At 38.3% G+C, this 22,081-nt stretch overlaps 1 pseudogene; it reads left to right on the top strand.

Moving 5' to 3' along the window:
• Window positions 1-725: 725 nt before the first annotated feature.
• On the top strand, window positions 726-21,447 carry LOC127637496 (scavenger receptor cysteine-rich type 1 protein M130-like; annotated as a pseudogene).
• Window positions 21,448-22,081: the final 634 nt, after the last annotated feature.

The following is a 22,081-nucleotide window of genomic DNA, read 5'->3' as shown; positions in this document are numbered from 1 at the left end:
TCATCAGTAGTGAGGAGAAGCTGGTACTTAATAAACAAAGTATTAGTAGAGCAGAAGAATATGGAGAGATGTCTGACACTCATTTTACTGTCCTCAGTTGTAAATCTCATCAGAGCTGGTAAGTACATAAGTAATGAAAGATTTTTTATCAAGAAATTATGGTCTTGCATTTTCTGACTTCACTTAAAAATCATCTTTATTCATCTTATGTTGCAGAGATATTTATTAACAAGCACATTGTGTGTAATGTACTGTATTTACCTATGGAAAAATCACATGAATTTCACATGTGAACACATAGTAATAACGTGTGAACAAATCAGAGTGTGATAAGTTTTAATGATTTCATTTAATTACACATGATCACTGAATAATAATAATAATAATAATAATAATAACCATTGTAAATATATTTAAATATTCCACAACTACACAACAATCACATGTGAATTAAGAAAATACATTGAACAGTCATAAACTCTATATCTGCTAATAAATGTGAAAATCTGTCTTTCTCTCATCCCTTCATTTCTCTTTCTCATTGTTTTGCTCAATATTTAGAAAGTGTATATGTGAGGTTGGTTGGTGGTAACAGTCCCTGTGCTGGTAGAGTGGAGGTTCTTCAGGTCAGTGGGGAACAGTGTGTGATGAATTTTGGGATATGGTTGATGCTGCAGTGGTGTGTAGAGAACTGGACTGTGGAAAACCTGTTGATGCTCTGCGTGATGCTGAATTTGGACCAGGATCAGGACCAATCTGGATGAGTCTTGTCATGTGCACTGGATCAGAGTTGACACTGAAGAACTGTGGATCAGCAGGATGGGGTTTACACAACTGTGATCATAATAGAGATGCTGGAATAATCTGCTCAGGTAAACTTCAACAAACCTTCCTATTAACTGAAAATGTATTTCTCCTCATGTATTACAACATGTTGGATCTTTTTTATTCTTATATTTAAATTATTTATTTTATTTATTTTTATTTAAAATGTTGATTTAAGGATCATGATCTCGAGAATCCTTGTAATATGATGTTCATAATAATGTTGTTAATGTTAAAAATAATTTTTGTTTTGTTTTTTTCAGGAGTCAGACTTGTTGGAGGTTCTCACTGCTCTGGTAAATTAGAGATTCTTCAAGAGAAGACGTGGGTTTCAGTGTGTGACGCTGCCTTTGACCAGCAGGATGCAGAGGTTGTGTGTAGAGAGCTGGACTATGGGGCTCCTGTACAGGTGCTGGGAGCAGCTGCTTTTGGCAAAGGAGAGGGTCAGATGTGGACAGAAGAGATTCAGTGTAGAGGAAATGAATCTCAGATTCACTTCTGTCCAAAATCACCATCAATCAAAAGCAACTGTTCTCATGAGAACATCATTGGATTGCTGTGTACCGGTATGAGTTCAATAAAAAAATCAAGAGAGCAGATTATTATTTAAATTTAGAATAAACATTCAGTCTTCATTCACTCTTTCCCTCTCTTTTTCTTTCTCTGACATTGACAGACATAATGAATGTGAGGTTGGTTGGTGGTAACAGTCCCTGTGCTGGTAGAGTGGAGGTTCTTCATAGAGGTCAGTGGGGAACAGTGTGTCATCAAGGTTGGGATATGGCTGATGCTGCAGTGGTGTGTAGAGAGCTGGACTATGGAGAACCTGTAGATGCTTTGGGTGATGCTCATTTTGGACCAGGATCAGGACCAATCTGGATGAAAAATTCAATGTGTTTTGGATCAGAGTCCACACTGAAAAACTGTGGGTTAGCAGAATGGCCTTATGACTGTGATCACAGTAAAGATGCTGGAGTCTTGTGCGCAGGTAAGCTCAAAATTTCATCTTATCACATAAACTGTATTCAAACTCTGTTTTAAAAATGTTCCATGCTCTCTATTCTTTTTACAGGTGTCAGGCTGGTTGGAGGTTCTCGCTGCTCTGGTAAATTAGAGATTCTTCATGAGAAGATGTGGGTTTCAGTGTGTGATGCTGCCTTTGACCAGCAGGATGCAGAGGTTGTTTGTAGAGAGCTGGACTGTGGGGCTCCTGTACAGGTGCTGGGAGCAGCTGCTTTTGGCAAAGGAGAGGGTCAGATGTGGACAGAAGAGATTCAGTGTAGAGGAAATGAATCTCAGGTTCATCTCTGTCCAAAATCATCATCAAATGAAAACAACTGTTCACATGAAAACAACGTTGGACTGTTGTGTGCAGGTAGGAGTTACAAAAAAGGAGATATTTATTTTATTAGTCACATTTTATCCCATTAAATTCACTTGTATTAGGACTGATGTCTGCAGGTTCATGAACATTTTCAAATAAACTTAAATTAATAAAAATTCAGTGTGATTCGACCCGGGTTCGAATCTGCTTTTTGTCCCACACTGTTGCCTATCCTTTTTCCTCTCTTAATATTTCCTTTAATTCTACCTCTGATAAATAAAAATTAACATTTAGGCTGATTTCCTCGCAGTGTCGACCGTGATGTGTCTTCTGTGTCTGGCATCGGTCATGTCTAGATTTGCATTAATATTTTGACTAGAGGTTTGTTTAAGCCCTAAAAGAAATTAACCATGGTTTTACTATCGTAATATTGTAGTAACCATGACTGTAATAACTATGGTTAATTTTATGGTTACTATGGTTTTACTACAAATACCATGATTAAACTTTTTCCATGAGCATTTAACCATCCATTCATAAAAATATTAATATATTTTTTCAGATATTCTTGTTGCACTATAATCTGTTATTCTGATTCAATTGAAACTTTGTTATTCAGCACTTTTTGTACTGCTGTTTCCTTAATATGAATCATTATGGTGTATTATTCCTCTTTTGTAAATCGATTTGGATAAAATCATCTGTCAAATGAATAAATGTAATATAATGTAAATGTAAACTATGGTTACTCTAATAAAAATCATGGTTAATGTTTGTAGTTTTGATTTAGCGGTGGGGTGCGATTTCTATGGGACTCCAAATACAATAAATTGACACACACACACACACACACACACACACACACACACACACACACACACACACACACACACACACACACACATGTTGTGTTTCCATGTTTTATGGGGACTTTCCATAGACATAATGGTTTTTATACTGTACAAACTTTATATTCTACCCCCTAAACCTAACCCTACCCCTAAACCTAACCCTCACAGAAAACATTCTGCATTTTTACATTTTCAAAAAACATAATTTAGTATGATTTATAAGCTGTTTTCCTCATGGGGACCGACAAAATGTCCCCACAAGGTCAAAAATTTCGGGTTTTACTATCCTTATGGGGACATTTGGTCCCCACAAAGTGATAAATACACGCTCACACACACACACTCTTGTTGTGTTTCCATGTTTTATGGGGACTTTCCATAGACATAATGGTTTTTATACTGTACAAACTTTATATTCTATCCCCTAAACACACACACACACACACACACACACACACGTTGGGTTTCCATGTTTTTATGGGGACTTTCCATAGACATAATGTTTTTTATACTGTACAATCTTTGTATTCTATCCCCTATACCTAACCCTCACAGAAAACGTTCTGCATTTTTACATTTTCAAAAAACATAATTTAGTATGATTTATATGCTGTTTTCCTCATAGGGACAGACAAAATATCCCCACAACGTCAAACATTTTAGGTTTTCTATCCTTATGGGGGCATTTGGTCCCCACAAAGTGATAAATACATGCTCTCTCTCACACACACACACACACACACACACACAATAAACATGCTGCAGTGATGCCCCTATACTGCTTGTTAATATTTAAATTGGGGTGCAAATAGTATCTTTCACTATTTGCAACGGGGTGTTAATAGCATCAACCGTTATTGCACCAGTGTTGGGGTACAAATATTATCTGCCACAATTTGCAACAGAGCATTAATAGCGTCGACCATTATTTGCAATAGGCTGTAAATAAAATGTCAAGTCCCCTGAGTCCAGACTGAACATTAATTGAGTTTCATACTAGTTTTGTCTCTTTGTGTGATTATTTGTTTCTAACTCTCTACCTCTGTCCATCTGTCATTCTTACTTTTCAATATATACAGATAGTGTGAATGTGAGACTGGTGAATGGTAACAGTCCATGTGCTGGTAGAGTGGAGGTTCGTCATAGAGGTCAGTGGGGAACAGTGTGTGATCAAGGTTGGGATATGGCTGATGCTGCAGTGGTGTGTAGAGAACTGGACTGTGGAGAACCTGTAGATTCTCTGAGTGATGCTCATTTTGGACCAGGATCAGGACCAATCTGGATGAATCGAACATTATGTACTGGATCGGAGTCCACACTAAAGAACTGTGGATCAGTAGATTGGGGTGCGTTTGACTGTGATCATAGTAAAGATGCTGGTGTCATCTGCTCAGGTGAGCTGCCTTATGATTATGATTATTGAATGTAATGCTCTCAATACCCAATGTTTATGACAGGAACTAAAAGGCCTCTAGTGAGTGTTTTTAAATGATTGAAAACAGTTTTTATTAAGTATGTTTTTGTTTCTGTAACCGTTTACACAATTTACTGCAAACACAAACGGTCTGAATATGGACCAGCTCTATCAGAAGATTAGATTCGCCTACTGAAAATAAGGAGCACACAACAATAATGACTCACTCAGACATTGTATTAGGTTCAGCTGAATATATATATTTTAACCTTATTTATACCACATTACTGGAATGCATAACATGGAAGTAGGAAATAAATGAACAAAAAAAAAACACAAGTTTGTGGAAATAAAAATAAAATAAAATGACACGAACAACAATACAAATAAAAGAAACACAAATTAAATCTGAATAATTTTACATATGATTTCCCTTTTTTTTTTACATAAACTTAGATCCCAGTTTCAAAATGGGTTCTGTGAATCAGTCTTTTAATTCTTAATTCACAACTTTGTGAATATGGCTGAAACCATAGAACAACAGTATTGGGTTTTTTTTTCACTCAGTCTTTCTTCTGGAATCCTCCATAGAACCAGAGAAATACAGGTGTATGTGTTGTTGGTTCAATTTCCTACCGTCCAACTCGGCAACGACAATGTCACTCAATTAAAGCTTGATTTTAGATCCTAGTGGCTCGCCAGTCCCAACTCCCTCCACGACATGGGAATTTGGACAATTCTAGAAGTCCAAGAACTTCACTTCGGTGAACGTCACTTCAATGCAACCAAGACCACTGATGAACTTGAATATTTTAACTCCAAAAGAACTCAGATTTCCATTGCTCTTTTGCTCAAACATCTCCTGAAATTTACACTCTCATTACAAACTCTTTCGTTCTTCATAAAACAACTGTTTAATGCATAAGTAACACGCTATGAGTTAACGAGGCTTCTTCTCAGCAGCCGCTTCAATCTGAGCAACTAAATAAAATCCTTTTTTCTTTTTTTTACACGAAATCTTCCATTTCACATGTTAAATCTTGTCTAAATAAATATCACTTCAATATTAAATGAAATATTGCTATTTGAATAATAACATTTCTAATATCTTCAGAGCGCAATGAAACACATCTACTCTCTTCTGTTCCACCGAGTGAAAAAAAAAGGAAAAACTCAATCGTGTAGTACTTAAAGGATAACTAAACCCTAAACCAACTTTTTTTAGTTAATGATCTGTAAGCATGGGGCTTTATTAGTACTGGTCATTGATTCAAGTAATTTTTTTGACATTTGTGTATAAAGTGTTTTAATTCTACAATATATGGTGTAAAAACGTCTGAGTGCTGCCCTCTTCAGGTTGAACGGTGTCTACTGCAGTTGAATTTTCGTATTGGCTGTTGCGGTAGTTCGTGACGTAAGCGGTGACAGCTGACGTAAGCAGGTTCCAGCTCACCACGCCAGATTCATGTACATGTCGTCTTGCGACCGTGTGAGGAATAATAATAACATAGAGTCTGACAGCAGCTGTCAATTAATCCGTCACTACGAGTCTTCAGTGGTTCAGTCCTGTAATAAGGACTGAACCACTGAAATTAAAGGATTCCCTAAATGGGGATAATGAAATTTCTTTGGGGGTTTAATCTGCCTTGCAGAACGTCTAACACCCTCATTCGGTGAGTTCTCTTTTCCTGGCATCCCATCACCTGAAAGATGATCCTCAGGAACCGTCAAGCTTGGGGTCATCCTTCTCAATCTGAACAACCTTCAATTTCTCAACTGGATACAGCACTTCTGTTTCAGAATACTCATCCAATGCCTCAGAGTTATTACTTTCCTCCTCCCAGGACACTCTTACAGCATTGTTTGTTCTACATCCCCCAGGCTCAATTTCCACAATTTCAGATCCCATTCCATCACTCACAAGTAAGTTCTTATTCACTCCATCACATGATTTCCTGATTACCTCACTAGCTTTAAGCCGTTTTTCTTTCAGAGAATTTACGTTTGTCTGGCTGGTACCTGCTACCTCAACTGTGTCTGTGATTGGGGGACTCCCCAAATGATGGGAAGAACGCTCATGTGGTATGTACCGAGTGACCACTTCTAAATTTTCTCTGGGTACAAAACAATAAGAATCACTTTCAGAATTTTCCTCATCATTTGAATTTCCTGCCTCATCAGCATGTTCCATACAAGACTGAGGCCCAGTTTGACATTTGGCACCTTAGGTAAAATAGTTTTGTCTGCCTCAACACCGACAAGGTATGAGCAGGTCACGGTGCAGAGTACGGACAGGACCGTCTGTCCCTTCAGGACAAATTGTATACACAGGAACATCTTGTACTTTAACACAATGTACACATCTGATTCCCATTTGTCCGCCAATTTTTGTTTTCCCCTCAACCGGACATTCCGGACTAAAACTCTATCGCCTACTTCCAAAACAGAAACCACCACATTCCTGTCAAACCTCTTTTTATTCCTCTCGGCTATTTTCATGCTATTTTCCAAAGCCAATTTGTAGCTTTCTTCTAACCTATTCTTTAGAGAGGTTACATATTTTGAATGAGATTGATACGGTTAGTCGTTTAAGATCCCAAAAGCAATATCTAGGGGCAACCGAGGCTGCCTTCCAAACATTAGGAAGTAGCTCATAAGGAGAGTAGCCCGTAATGTCATTTCTGGTGCAATTATACGCATGTACCAGCGGCTTGACATACTCTTTCCAATTAGCTTTCTGTTTGTTCTCCAAGGTACCCAGCATTTGCAGCAGTGTCCTATTAAATCGCTCTGCAGGGTTTCCCCTAGGATGGTATGGCGTTGTTCTTACTTTACGAATGCCAGCTATCTTACACAATTCCCGGATGGTGTGAGACTCAAAATCTGGCCCTTGGTCACTGTGTAGCTTCTCTGGGAAACCATAATGTACTAAAAACTGGTTCCAAAGGCACTTGGCAACCGTCTGAGCTTTTTGATTTCGAGTGGTAATTGCGACGGCATACTTCGTGAAGTGGTCAGTGATTACCAAGACGTCTTTAGTGTTGCTACTGTCGGGTTCTACTGACAGGAAGTCCATACAGACTAACTCTAATGGTCTGAATGTTTACCAATGGAGCAGCCTTCTGTACTGGGGACTTTCTTCTGACACTCCGCTCACAAGTCTTGATCTTCCTTTCCATGGCATTGGCCATTTGTGGCCAATAAAACCGAGAACGAAGAAGGTCAAGAGTCCTCTCCACTCCTAGGTGACCCATATCATTGTGCAAACAGGTAAGTACCATCTCTCTGAGATCTCTAGGCAACGCTAGCTGTCTTTGTACTTTTCCATGATCAAGATGTTTCCGATACAATAACCCATTTCTCATTTCAAACCTACTCCATTACTTAAGCCACAAAACCATGTCCAGTGTCTTCCCTTTCAAACTGAGCGGTTTATTATTTGACTCTAGGTATTCAATGACCTCCCTTATTTCAGGGTCCTCCCTCTGTCTACGCACTAAATCATTCTCAGACAATCTAGGAATCATAGGTAGGCCATGGACACACTCATCCATAAATGCTTGAGGTAATGCATCTGTAGTCACAGCTAAGGACTCAACGGGCTACAGGAGAAGGTTGGTAAATCTGATGCCTCTCACAGATGGCTTTCACTACCTCAGAAAGCATAACCTGCTGTCCCTGTTCAGCCTCACCCAGATGATTTAACGTGAATTGCTTTATGCGTTCCCGTTCCTTCTGGGACTCCAAATCATCCATGAGATGACCATTTGGACGTCGAGACTATCCATCTGCATCCTGATTCTGAGCACCTGCTCGATACTGGATTTTGAAATTGAAAGTGGACAGACTAGACAACCACCTGTAGCTAGTGGCGTCAAGTTTTGCTGAAGTCAGGACATATGTTAGGGGGTTACTATCAGTCACCACAGTGAATTCGCTCCCATACAAATAGTCACTAAATTTAACGGGGACTGCCCACTTCAGCGCCAAAAACTCCAGCTTATGAGCTGGATACTTCGCTTCACTCCTAGTCAAACCACGACTGGCATATGCAATGGCTCTCAACCGTCCCTCCTGCTCTTGATAAAAAGCAGATAAAAGCACCGAGCCCGGTGGTGCTGGCATCAGTATGCAAGAGGTAAGGTAGCTTGGGATCAGCATAGCCCAAAATTGGAGCAGTTGTCAGTTTATCCACTATGGTTTCAAACGCTTGTTGGCATTCAGCGGTCCATCTATCCCCTATTGGCTCTTTTGGGTTGAAGTAGGGCCGATTTACTTCCTTACACTTGGTTCTCCTCCTAACTTGGGGATACCCTGCCGTGAGATAATTTAGGGGTCTAACAATTTTTGAAAAGTCCTGTACAAATCTTCGATAATATTTGACAAATCCTAAAAATGACTTTAACTCTTTTAGATTCTGTGGTTTCGGCCAGGTTTTTACAGCTTCTATTTTACTTGGATCAGTACTCACACCATGTTGGGACACAACATGGCCCAGATACCGTACGGACGTCTGAAAAAATGTACATTTCTCAGGAGAGAGTTTTAAGCCATAATCTTTCAACCGATTAAGGACTTGTAATAGACGGTGTTCATGCTCCTCAAGGGTTTCTGAAAATACAATTAGATCATCGATGAAGACCAGAACCTCACTCCGGTTCAAGCTCCCCATACAATGCTCCATTAGCCGCTGAAAGGTACTGGGAGCATTTGTTATCCCTTGCGGCATCCGATTAAACTCCCAGAAACCCATGGGACACACAAAAGCCGTCTTTGCCTTATCCTGTTCATCCATTTCGATTTGATAGTATCCTGATTTCAGGTCGAGAACAGAGAACCATTTGGAGCCCGTAAGCACCGAAAACGCCTCTTCAAGATTTGGAAGAGCATAGGCATCCTTAATAGTCTGCGCGTTCAGCTTCCTGAAATCGATACAAAGCCGCACAGAGTTATCTTTCTTCCTCACCACAACAATGGGAGAGGCGAAAGGAGATTCAGACTCCCTTATTACTCCAGCATTCAACAACTCCTGCAAGTGACTCCTGACTGCACTAACATCTTGAGGATGTATCGGTCTGGGTCTATGTTTAAAAGGAGTCTCATCGCTGAGCTTAATGCAATGTTTCACCTTGTCGGTATGGCCATAGTCCATATCATATCAAGGCGAAAACTTCAGGCATCGCATTCAGCAAGGCAGATATCCGACTCTTCCATTCTGTCGGCAAAGGTGAGTCACCAAAATCAATGTCTATTTGTGTTTCTGTTGATTCCCCTCGGGCTTGTAAGGAGTCACTTCTTTGAGGAACCTCCATCACTTGCTGAACAGAATACATTTCAGCTAACACAGTCTTAGGAGAAATCACAATGTCAGCATGAGTTTCATTTTTAACCAACAGAGGCACACAAAAGGAATGTTTGCTGGGCAGGGTGTGCAAACCACTGGCGATGACTAAACCGCCTGGTAAGTTAGACAATTCGAAAGGCCCAATGACTGCCATGTTCTCTGTGATGCAGCTGTTTAGATAATCAGCACCATCAAACACTGCAATACCACCTGCAGGCACTGTTTCAGCTTCGTCCCCTCCCAAAATCACACGCCCCAAGGTCTCCGCACCTCTCTGCTTATGTCTGGCACTCAAAATCTTAAGCACAGCTCGATACCCATTAAAAGCTGGTTTGAGCTCAACAACTTCTCCTTGAGCATGAATATCATACAAGGCATCCAAGGAGTTTGTTCCAACTAATATCTGTTGCACTCCTACCAAGTCAGGAACCACTAAGGCTAGAGTATCAATTTCCACCTCTAATCCCAAGAATTCTTTAGGGAAGGTTAAAGTTATTTCCACGTACCCTAAATAGGGAACAGACTTCCTGTTGGCCCCCTCTACCTCCAACAAGGCATCTACTGGCTTCAACAGATGATCTGCTAAATATATCTTGTGGAATGATGACGGAATTGTGGTCACTTGGGACCCAGTGTCCAATAAACAATTCACCTGTATTCCATCAATGCAAAACTGGGCAGTGCACTTTGTCCCAATTAACCCCCTTGGTAACCTTCTGCCTCTGGAACAAGTGTCAAAGGTTTTCACATTCTGTTCAGGGCATTGAAACTCAGTCCCGTTCTCTGCATGCCCTACTGCAGAGACGGCCTGTAGTTTAACTGCTGTGATTTCACTTGGTTCTGCAAGTCCCATTGGGCTTGTTTCTCCCTCAACCAACAGCGTTTTCTGGTCACTTTGGAAGGGTTTGGGTCATTTTCACAGAGGGTAACAATGTGCCCATCTTCGCCGCAGCGAAAACAGTATCCAGGACGCGGTCGAGGAAAGCCTGTCTCACTCATCGGAGACTGCTTTAACTCATTCAACTCGATCTGTCTAGGCCGCAACTTGTCAGAATTTCCATTGGAACTAAATGGTTTTCGTGTTTGACTATTCTGTGTTTCCATTGTAACCATTTGAGCTTTTGTGGTGGACAAGTCAGAAATAGATGGGTCATCAAGAAAAAAATCAGCGCTCGCCCTCCAAGTATCAAAGTCGGGTTCGTTAGCTGGTCGGGGAACTTTCCCCGAAAACGACCTCAGGCGCATAGGAAAGTACTGATTTGATACAGCATCAGTAGCCCGCACTATATGTTCGACTACCACTCGTTGTATGCTATGGGGGCTTATTACATCCATGGGCAGAGCAGTACTAGTGGGCACAGCATCTGCCTCATCGGTCTTGGTCAGGTTTTGATCTTTACTTAGTTGGACACTTGACAAGGATACCCTACCTGATAACGGAGGTGCAGTTGTCTCTTCGACTACTCTTTGTGACTGAGATAATAACTGACATTTTTGAGAATCGGTCACAATAGGACTATCATTCTCATTCCTCGACGTGGGTGACAGCTCAATGAGAGAGCTAGCAGCATTAAGCTTCTTTAGCTCCTCTTGAATTACGACTTGAAAGGGTTTTCCGCTAACCCTAGCAATTTCTTGTAGTTCCTCTAAATAATCTCTAGTGACATTACCCTCAGTCGTCTATGAATAAATACTGCTCAAGGCACGGACATTAAAGATGTTGTCTGCATTAGAAGTACCAACAATTCGTAATGGTAACAAGGGTCGCAGCTCATCCATAAATGAGCTATATTGGAACTCTATGATAACTTGCTGATGAAATTCAGATTCTGGGCTATCAATGAGTAAGTTTCGCTTTATGCTACCATAGCGCATCAGCCATGACTCAAGATCTTGATCGGATTCAGATAGCGTTATACCGCTCACTAGAACGGCATCAGGGACACTTACTTTCTCTTGTCTCACAATGTCCATAGTTCTCATTAACTGCACTGTATACACTGCTTTCACACACTGAGAAGTCACTATTGTTGTATGACACCCCAAAATTCTCCTAGATGGCTCTCGCCAACTTTTGTGACCGTTTACACAATTTACTGCAAACACAAATGGTCTGAATATGGACCAGCTCTATCAGAAGATTAGATTCCCCTACTGAAAATAAGGAGCACACAACAATAATGACTCACTCAGACATTGTATTAGGTTTAGCTGAATATATATATATATTTTAACCTTATTTATACCACATTACTGGAATGCATAACATGGAAGTAGGAAATAAATGAACAAAAAAAAACACAAGTTTGTGTAAAAAAAATTAAATAAACAAATAGAATAATTTTTCTTATGCCAGTTGTATTACCCTTTGAATTTGATTTCTTCTAGGTATTATTCTCTTATTCGTTTCAGTTTAATATATAGATACCTGTGAATCCACTCCAATGATACTCTTGAGTTTAACTTTTGAATAACAATTTTACGATTTATTTTTTTTATCTTATTAGGTAAATTCACTTGTTTGGTATTTCTTTCAATTTATGCAATACATTTCCCCATTTCAATTTGTGGAAATAAAAATAAAATAAAATGACACGAACAACAATACAAATAAAAGAAACACAAATTAAATCTGAATGATTTCACATATGATTTCCCTTTTTTTTACATAAACTTAGATCCCAGTTTCAAAATGGGTTCTGTGAATCAGTCTTTTAATTCTTAATTCACAACTTAATTCAGTCTTTCTTCTGGAATCCTCCAAAAGAACCAAAGAAATACAGGTGTATGTGTTGTTGGTTCAATTTCCTACCGTCCAACTCGGCAACGACAATGTCACTCAATTAAAGCTTGATTTTAGATCCTAGTGGCTCGCCAGTCCCAACTCCCTCCACGACATGGGAATTTGGACAATTCTAGAAGTCCAAGAACTTCACTTCGGTGAACGTCACTTCAGTGCAACCAAGACCACTGATGAACTTGAATATTTTAACTCCAAAAGAACTCAGATTTCCATTGCTCTTTTGCTCAAACATCTCCTGAAAGTTACACTCTCATTACAAACTCTTTCGTTCTTCATAAAACAACTGTTTAATGCGTTAGTAACGCTATGCGTTAACGAGGCTTCTTCTCAGCAGCCGCTTCAATCTGAGCAACTAAATAAAATCCTTTTTTCTTTTTTTTACACGAAATCTTCCATTTCACATGTTAAATCTTGTCTAAATAAATATCACTTCAATATTAAATGAAATATTGCTATTTGAATAATAACATTTCTAATATATTCAGAGCGCAATGAAACACATCTACTCTCTTCTGTTCCACCGAGTGAAAAAAAAAGGAAAAACTCAATCGCGTACTACTTAAGGAAATGAAAAATGCGCAAAACACCATTCTCAAATATCATTGGTCAGTTCTCCAAAGTACAACATATTTTCATTTGCTGTCTTACTGCTCATAAAAAATAATTACCTTCTGCTCATTTACATTTTTCAATTACATCTTAATACTGTTTGTAACCAGGGTTACATTTCTCTCTTCTTTATGATGCTTATGTAGACAACTTTGAATTATCATTGTTTACGAAATTATTTAACATTGCATATGACAAAGTTTATATTGTAAATACATTTGTTTTGCCTTCTATGAAAACAGTGCAGTATATATTAAACTTGTTTTCTCTTGCTACTCAGGCGTCAGGCTTATTGGAAATTCTCGTTGCTCTGGACAAGTAGAGATTCTTCATGAGAAAACATGGGTTTCAGTGTGTGATGCTGCCTTTGACCAGCAGGATGCAGAGGTTGTGTGTAGAGAGCTGGACTGTGGGGCTCCTGCACAGGTGTTGGGAGCAGCTGCTTTTGGCAAAGGAGAGGGTCAGATGTGGACAGAAGAGATTCAGTGTAGAGGCAACGAATCTCAGATTCACTTCTGTCCAAAATCACCATCAATCAAAAACAACTGCTCCCATGAAAATGATGAGGTGCTTCTGTGTGCTGGTAAGAATTAAAGTATTATCCGAGTAATGTCTTGTAAATATGTCTGAAATCCCTCCTTTTTTTCTCTCATTTCTTTCTTATTTAGACCCCAAAAATGTGAGACTGGTTAATGGTAACAGTTCCTGTTCTGGTAGAGTGGAGGTTCTTCATAGAGGTCAGTGGGGAACAGTGTGTGATGAATTTTGGGATATGGCTGATGCTGCAGTGGTGTGTAGAGAACTGGACTGTGGAAAACCTGTTGATGCTCTGGGTGATGCTCATTTTGGACCAGGATCAGGACCAATCTGGATGGCTGATGTAATATGTAATGCATCAGAGTCGACACTAAAGAACTGTGGATTTGCAGGATGGAATTTCACTCTTTGTACTCACAACTATGATGCTGGTGTCATCTGTTCAGGTGAATAATGCTAATAATATTATTGTGTCAGATTCACTATGAAATCAAGACTTGTTGTAATTATTTCAGATTATACAGTATTCTCTATATAAGATAAATCCATATTGTCACACATTTAGAACCTTTAACAAACAAACAAACAAACAAAAACAAAAAACACTTTGTTGTGTTATGTAATATAAACAGGTCACAAACGTTCCAGACTTGCTGCTGGGTCTCATCTGTGTTCTGGGAGATTAGAGATACTTCATGAGAAGACGTGGGTTTCAGTGTGTGACGCTGCCTTTGACCAGCAGGACGCAGAGGTTGTGTGTAGAGAGCTGGACTGTGGGGCTCCTGTACAGGTGCTGGGAGCAGCTGCTTTTGGCAAAGGAGAGGGTCAAATGTGGACAGAAGAGATTCAGTGTAGAGGAAATGAATCTCAGATTTCATTCTGTTCAATATCTTCACGCAAATATAATTGCACCAGTGTTAGCAACGTGGGACTAATGTGTTCTGGTAAAGTAACAATGTCCCTATTTATTTAATTTTGGATACATTATAATCTTCAATGACAAATGAGTTATATATTGCATTATGTGTACATAGAGTTTTATACTGCTTTATTTTTGTTACCACTGTAATCACTCTGATCTGTGGTTAGGTTACACAGCGCTCAGACTGGTAAATGGCCCTGACGTCTGTTCTGGTCGAGTGGAGCATCAGTATTTCAATGAGTGGGGAACAGTATGTGATGGATGTATGGAGATGAGAGCTGCCAGTGTCCTCTGTAGACAGCTGAATTGTGGGATTGCTGTGTCTGTTGTGGGAGCGGACTGGTTTGGAGAGGGAAGTGGTGAAATCTGGGCTGATGTATTTGATTGTCAGGGGAATGAAACACAACTCTCACAATGTCCCATCTCTTCATGGAGTCGAGCTGAACGTTCTCATAGACGAGATGTTGGAGTCATCTGTTCTCGTGAGTGCACTGAACTGCAAGAATTAGCAACAATGCAATGATTGCTGCAGTTCTGCTATAAAAGCAGACTAATTATACATTAATCGCTACAGTGTTTCTGTTATAGAGCCCATAGACCTGCAGTTGATATTGAAATTTTAATGATTACTCATCAAGAGGTAGGCATGTGCTAGGATTCTGTAATAACAAAAAGAAAATAAACAATCATCTGCATTCTATCACATAATGAATGTAAATTAATATTACTTGACACAACTAATGTACTTAATAATTGCTAAATTATAATCTCCCTATTTCAAAGGACCCCCCCCCCCAAAAAAAAACAACAACAACATATATCCATGTAGCCTACTCGATAACTTAAATATTCCTGCATGTCCTTACATGTATATGTACATGCATTTTTTTATTTTATTTATTATGAATTCTGCATGTATTTTTGTAACTTTTCAAACCTCCTTTCCAGATTCGTCTCTGGCTCTTCATGTTGGGCGAGTGCGATTGTCTGGAGAGAGAGAGTGTGAGGGGGAGGTGGAAGTTTACATCCATCAGATCTGGAGAAGAGTTCTGCTGGACTCCTGGAGTTTCACTGAATCCTCTGTGGTCTGCAGACAGCTGGGCTGTGACTCTGTTCTGAACTTCTACAGCTCCTCTTCATCCAGTCCTGAACACAGTCATGAGTGTGTGATGGGCTTCCAGTGCTCTGGGAGTGAAGCTCATCTGGGGAACTGCAGCTCTCCACAAACTCTCAACTGCAGCTCCACACAACAGCTGTCAATCACCTGCCTTAGTGAGAACAACAATATCTGGCCATTTGCATTCTCTGACAATAGACTAATATGAATTAACATGCATTTCTCTCTCTATATATTTATGTGATCTCAGGTCGCGGGTCCATCAGACTGGTGGGTTCTGGAGGAGACTGTGCAGGGAGGCTGGAGGTTTTTCACAACGGCTCATGGGGGACAGTGTGTGATGACTCTTGGGATATTAAAGATGCCCATGTGGTGTGCAGACAGCTGCAGTGTGGAGTGGCCCTCAGTAACCAGCAGGTACCAGCCTGGTTTGGTGCTGGTTCTGGACCCATATGGCTGGATGAGGTGAACTGTGAGGGGAATGAGACATCCCTGTGGAACTGCTCTCAGGTATGGGGAAAACATGACTGTCAACACAAGGAGGATGTAGGAGTCGTGTGCTCAGGTAAACTGTCGAATTGAATTCAGGTACCCAAATATTCATAATAGCCATAATGTTTTTCAATTGTTGGATTTTTTTTATTTGATTGATTCTTTTCCATCTAGAGTTCAATGAAATCAGGTTAACTGATGGTTGTGAAGGGAATGTGGAGGTTTTCTACAATGGATCGTGGGGTAATGTATGCTGGAACCAGATGGACAGAGACACAGCGAGTCTGATCTGTCAAGAGCTGAACTGTGGAAGATCTGCCAGTGACCCCAGTAATTCACAAGGACTAAAGTCAAATTGGCTGGATCAATTTAAATGTCGTCCACATGACTCAACTCTGTGGCAGTGTCCATCTTTACCCTGGGGACAGAATAACTGTCATCATGATGAGGTGGCTCATATAACCTGCTCAGGTAAATTTTTGTTTTATTTCCATTTTTGTAAATATTTTGAACTTTTTCAGTTGAAAAATAACTGCAAGTTTTTGGGCAAATAGGGGACATTTTTATTTAACTAAAAACACTCAACAATTGAATATTTAGCCTCAGTGTTTACAGTTTTTGTTTCATTGAATTTATTAATTTAATCTTATTATAATCACAGAAAAGGAAAATGATGAATCGCCTCGAAGTCATCTTTCATGTTCTGCAGCTCCAAACCAGAGACACTGTACAAGTAGGTTTATTTCAATTTAATGAGCAATACAACTTTTCATATATTGGTGCAGTGAGATCCAGCAGATTGAAAATGACTTAAATAAATCATATGTTTTGTAGACGGAATAACACAATTTATTTTACAGAAATTAATAAAATTAATAAAAATATGAAATTATGAGATGTAATAATGTAATGTAATAAATGTAATAATACAGAAAAATGTATTATTGATTATAAAATGTTAAATAGATATATCTTAAGGATATATCCAAGGACTAATTCCTGGAATTAACTTACTAATAGTACAATGTCTTGTCTTTATCTAATGAACTAAGTAAGTAAATGAAATAAGTTAAAGTACGGATAGTAAGATGAGGCCTCAAAGCTGGAAGTCAGATGTGGAGAGCCAGAGAGCTGAGCTGTTAGAAAGGAAGACCAAACTTTTTAAGTTAAGGTATTTATACCTTCTTGAGACTGTGCAGAGAAAGATTTCCTTTCTATGTACAGCGAGTTCTGCCCAATTGACAAGGTTGTATCTCAAGGTGTCAGATCATGTTCATATTGTTATGGCCTATTGAAGTGCGAAAGCTGCGGTTAGATGGATTGCAAAATTTGTGTATACATTCTAGCAAAAGCGCTCGTAAATACCATGCTCAGCAAAGTATGCACACATAGATGTCTAACAGGTATGCTGTGTGTGCAGACTGAACAAATAACAATTATAAATGTAACTCTCTCTGCAACCTGTTCTGAGCTCTCATCAAGTCAAAAGGGCAACCTATCCATATACTAAGAATCCAAAAGTTTATACATTGCTGCACTCAACGTCTCAGTTTCCCACGGGAATGTTGATACAGCAATGCCTGCAACCCTTATAGTGATAGAGAAGAAACATGGAATAGTCTTCTAACGCACACATTGAACATGTGAGTCTTCAGTCTGTAAACATACATGCATAAACAGAGGAATACAAGGATAGACATATGCATTGATAATGCCATACAAACTGGTTACAGGAATGTGAAGTATTCGATTATATTCTGACTACAGTTGAGTACATAAATGTGAATACATGGATATGCTTGTATAATATCAATAAGCAAAAGTATAAAATATAGAAATTACTCTTGCATTATAAATTATTTTCTCACTTCTTGAGGAATCATCCTGGGATGCTTTTTAAAGCGTATTGGAGTTCCTATATATTTTGGGAACTTTTTGGCTACTTTTCTTTATTATTTGGTCCAAGTTATCAATTTCTAAAACTTTTTTTTTTAATAAAATTCTAGTTTTATAATTAAATTAATTTATATGGTGGCACAATTATATTTATGTCTACAAAACTCATTTCAATCATTTAAGCATCAAGCATTTAAGATCGTGAGAAAAATTTCAGTCAAGTGTTTCAAAACTTTTGAATGGTAGTATATATATATATTTAAAAATATTGTGGCATAAGTTAATACATTACATATATATATATATATATTTATATATATATATATGTAATGTATTAACTTATGCCACAATATTTTTTAATTATTGATTCTTATTGGTTGACAAAATTTACAAGGTGTTGATTTATTATGTGTAATTGTACAGCTTTGAGGTAGTTCCGGGTTTGTTGACCGCATTGCAGTTCCATATTACAATGCCACATTCTTTCCAAATTGTGATACAGTTTATATGAACAGAACTTCATTCAGCTTTCAGTAACAAAAGAATTTGGAAGTGACTAACACAATCAAACAAACAAATAAGAGAAGAATTTCAAACAGATTTGGATTTTTTCAAAATATTAGAGTATGTTCCTCTGAGACTGAGTGGAGGGAAAGTCCGGTGTTCTGGGAGACTGGAGGTGTATCATAACGCTGTGTGGGGTTCAGTCTGTGATGATCAGTGGGACATCAGGGATGCTCAGGTGGTCTGCAGGCAGCTGGGTTGTGGAGCAGCACTGAGTGCTGATGGGAATGCAGCCTTTGGTGCTGGTGAAGGTGTTGTGTGGCTGAACAGAGTCGAGTGCAGAGGGAATGAGTTTCACCTGTGGGACTGTCCTCTCTCCCTGAATAACCACACAGACTGCTCACACAAAGAGGACGCTGGACTCACCTGTGCAGGTGAGAGCAAAATATTTAGTGATCTGAATCAGACATGGCTTTCTCAGAACAGATGAAAATCAGAGAAACATTTATCCCATATGTTTAATTTCAGTGTTATTTAAATGTATTTATTCAAGCCCTTAATTAGCATGATTTGATTGTGATTTCAGAAGCTAATTTTGATTTTTATAATTGACAGATTTGTCTGTGTCCACGACTCCTGCCCCAACAACATCAACTTTTCCTCCAGTTTCACAGACAGATGTGACACAATCTCTGTCCTCACTGATCACTCGTCCACAAACTCCTCCAACATCTTCTCTCTCCATCCCTCCAGTGGTTTTGATTGTACTGGGATCTGTGCTCTTACTGCTCTTACTGCCACTCATTATACTGATTCAGCAGAACAGAGTGACGAGGAGAGGTATGACTGATTACATACTACAGTAGTTCATTTCAAACACAATGAAACTAGATTGTAACTTTATTGTGTTTATTCAGTGTGTCATCAGTCATGTGTTGTGAGCTCATGCAGGTTTGTCTGTCTTCACTCACAGTTCTTTCCAAGAGAAGACACAAGACTCAGACTGAAGCAGTTTATGAGGAGATTAATCCCAGACTCGTCACAAATAAAGATAAACGCATCACTCAGAGAGGTCAGTCAATCTGAATGTATAGTGCCTGGTTTGTAGAGATGAACAGAATTTATAACAGATTTGCAGATCCATGTGTTTGAATAATATAAGAAGTTAATAAAAAGTCACTATTATGGTATGAGTTTGCATCTAAACAGTGTTGTGTGCTGATTTGTAATTGTGAATGTTTCTGATGGTTCTGCTTTCCAATAACAGGAAGAGTCCTTTCTGAAGAACTGCATTCTGGGTATGATGATGCTGATGAGATTCTTTCAGGTTAGAAGACTGAAGTGATGTTACATTTTGCTTCATACAAACTTGTGCAATTAATTAAAACATTTACTTGCAAGTTAACATGAATGTTTCCTTTATATACTGTATACCATTTAACACATAATAATAATAATAATAATAATAAAAAGATCAAGCAATTTCCTAACATACTTTAGATAATCCTCATTTGCTTTTGTTTTATCAGACACATTCTTCAGTCATTGCAGCAGGATATACTTAATTTAGTGTCACACATCATTTTCAGCGAAACCATATAATTTGAGCACACTAATTTTGTTCATTGTTACAAATAAAGTATGAAAATATTTGTATGATATATAATATACAGTATATCGAATATTTAAAATGAAGTTTGACCTGAGAGTTTGTTTGATTGATTGTAGCAAAATCTGCAGTAGGAGACTCATCTGAACATTATGATGACGTCATCACCAGTAAAGTCCCAAAAGGTCAGTGCCTTTGTAAACTGATCACAGGGATTTCACTTACAGTTAATTAAACAACATGAACTTTGAAAAGCTTTAATAGTGTCTGTATATTTCCTCTTTCCTTTGAACTCATTTAGAAGAGCAACAAGACACACTAGATACCTATAAATATATATATATAAATATATATGTTGTGCATTAATTAATCTATTTCTGTATTTTTTTGTAGATGACATACCAGAAAACTATGATGATGTTGTGATCATGCGACAGTTCTCCAATAATAAAATAGGTGCATGTTTAGATTTGTATTCAGACTATATTAAACTTTAAATTATACCTGTCAAGACTGAAGTCTGGTGCAGTGATCTATTGTCAAAATTATAGCAGCTAAATAAAGTATGGTAGTATATAGTACATTATAGAAAATATCTGCATGTAAAGTATTTTATTTGTGATGATGTCCTTATTAGTGTATTACAAAGTGCAATGTGAGATTTTGTTCATTTTCATAATTAGACACATTTTGTTTCAGAGGGAGTTCAGGAGGAGTACGATGATGTGAGGAATGTCAGTGAAGATGTGAGAAACTTGTTTGGTAGGTGATTGTAACCAGTTTTATGTCACACGGAATAATTTTTGTTTAGATTTGATAATAATTTTATGTAATCAGAAAAGCTCATTTAAATTGAATGCAAATATTGGTCTGTTTATTGTGTTGCTTTTATGGATGTATTGACAGGAATTTGTTCTTGTTCTCTAATAATAGACTATGATGATGTGGGGAATGTGCCAGCCAAACATGGAGGGACTGTTTAACTCAGGAATCACACACAACCTCAAATCTTTTTACAGCTTTTGGAAATGGAATGAGTTTAAGTGATCTTATATACAAGTTTCAATTGCAATCCAGCAATGTTTTATATTACATTTAATGTGTTCAAAATTATCAATTGTATTTAGCTGATTTTCTTTTGACAGACAGAAAAAATGTCTTGCTTTCATGGACTTTTGAAAATGTTAATTTCTCTTTCCTCTTCGCTTTAAATCAATAAACATACTACGTATAAATTCATGATTTAATAGTTTCATGATTATAGAATGAGGATCTATGCATTGAAGATGCTGAAAATCTTGAGATATTGTCTTGGAAAATTGCGAAGAACTCTCGGAGTCTTGAGTTCCAGATGCCAAAGTTGTAGTTTATTGAACACCAACAAACTTGAGACCGGTCAGCTGTCCGTTCTGACTACATCATCCTAATTTCTCAGTTATATACCTTTTGTTATCTTTTTACCCACTATCTCTGACTATTGGGGTCACTGCCCTTGTCTTTTCCTTTGCCACCAATATGTTTTATGTCCTTCGTTAATTAAATATTGGTGGAAAATCTCTCGCCTATCTATTTTTAAAAAACATATATCTTCCATATGCAGCTGGCAACTTCTCATATCTTGGGCATATGTCACAGTTTATGCAAAGGGCACGTTGATTTAGAATCACTTGTGTAAGAGACAAACAGCTTTCCTCATAACATACCTTTTACATTTCACCTACATTCCAGTGTACCCTCATAATGAGGCGGCTTCATTTGCTCATACACAATATAATTTGATTAATGAAAGAAAATACACGCGCTAAAGATATACATCATACATCCAACTCATTAA

Source organism: Xyrauchen texanus, chromosome 45 (genome assembly GCF_025860055.1).
Source record: "Xyrauchen texanus isolate HMW12.3.18 chromosome 45, RBS_HiC_50CHRs, whole genome shotgun sequence".
Taxonomy (NCBI): Eukaryota; Metazoa; Chordata; class Actinopteri; order Cypriniformes; family Catostomidae; genus Xyrauchen; species Xyrauchen texanus.
Note: the sequence above shows the minus strand (reverse complement) of the source record. Positions and strands in the feature narration are given on the sequence as shown.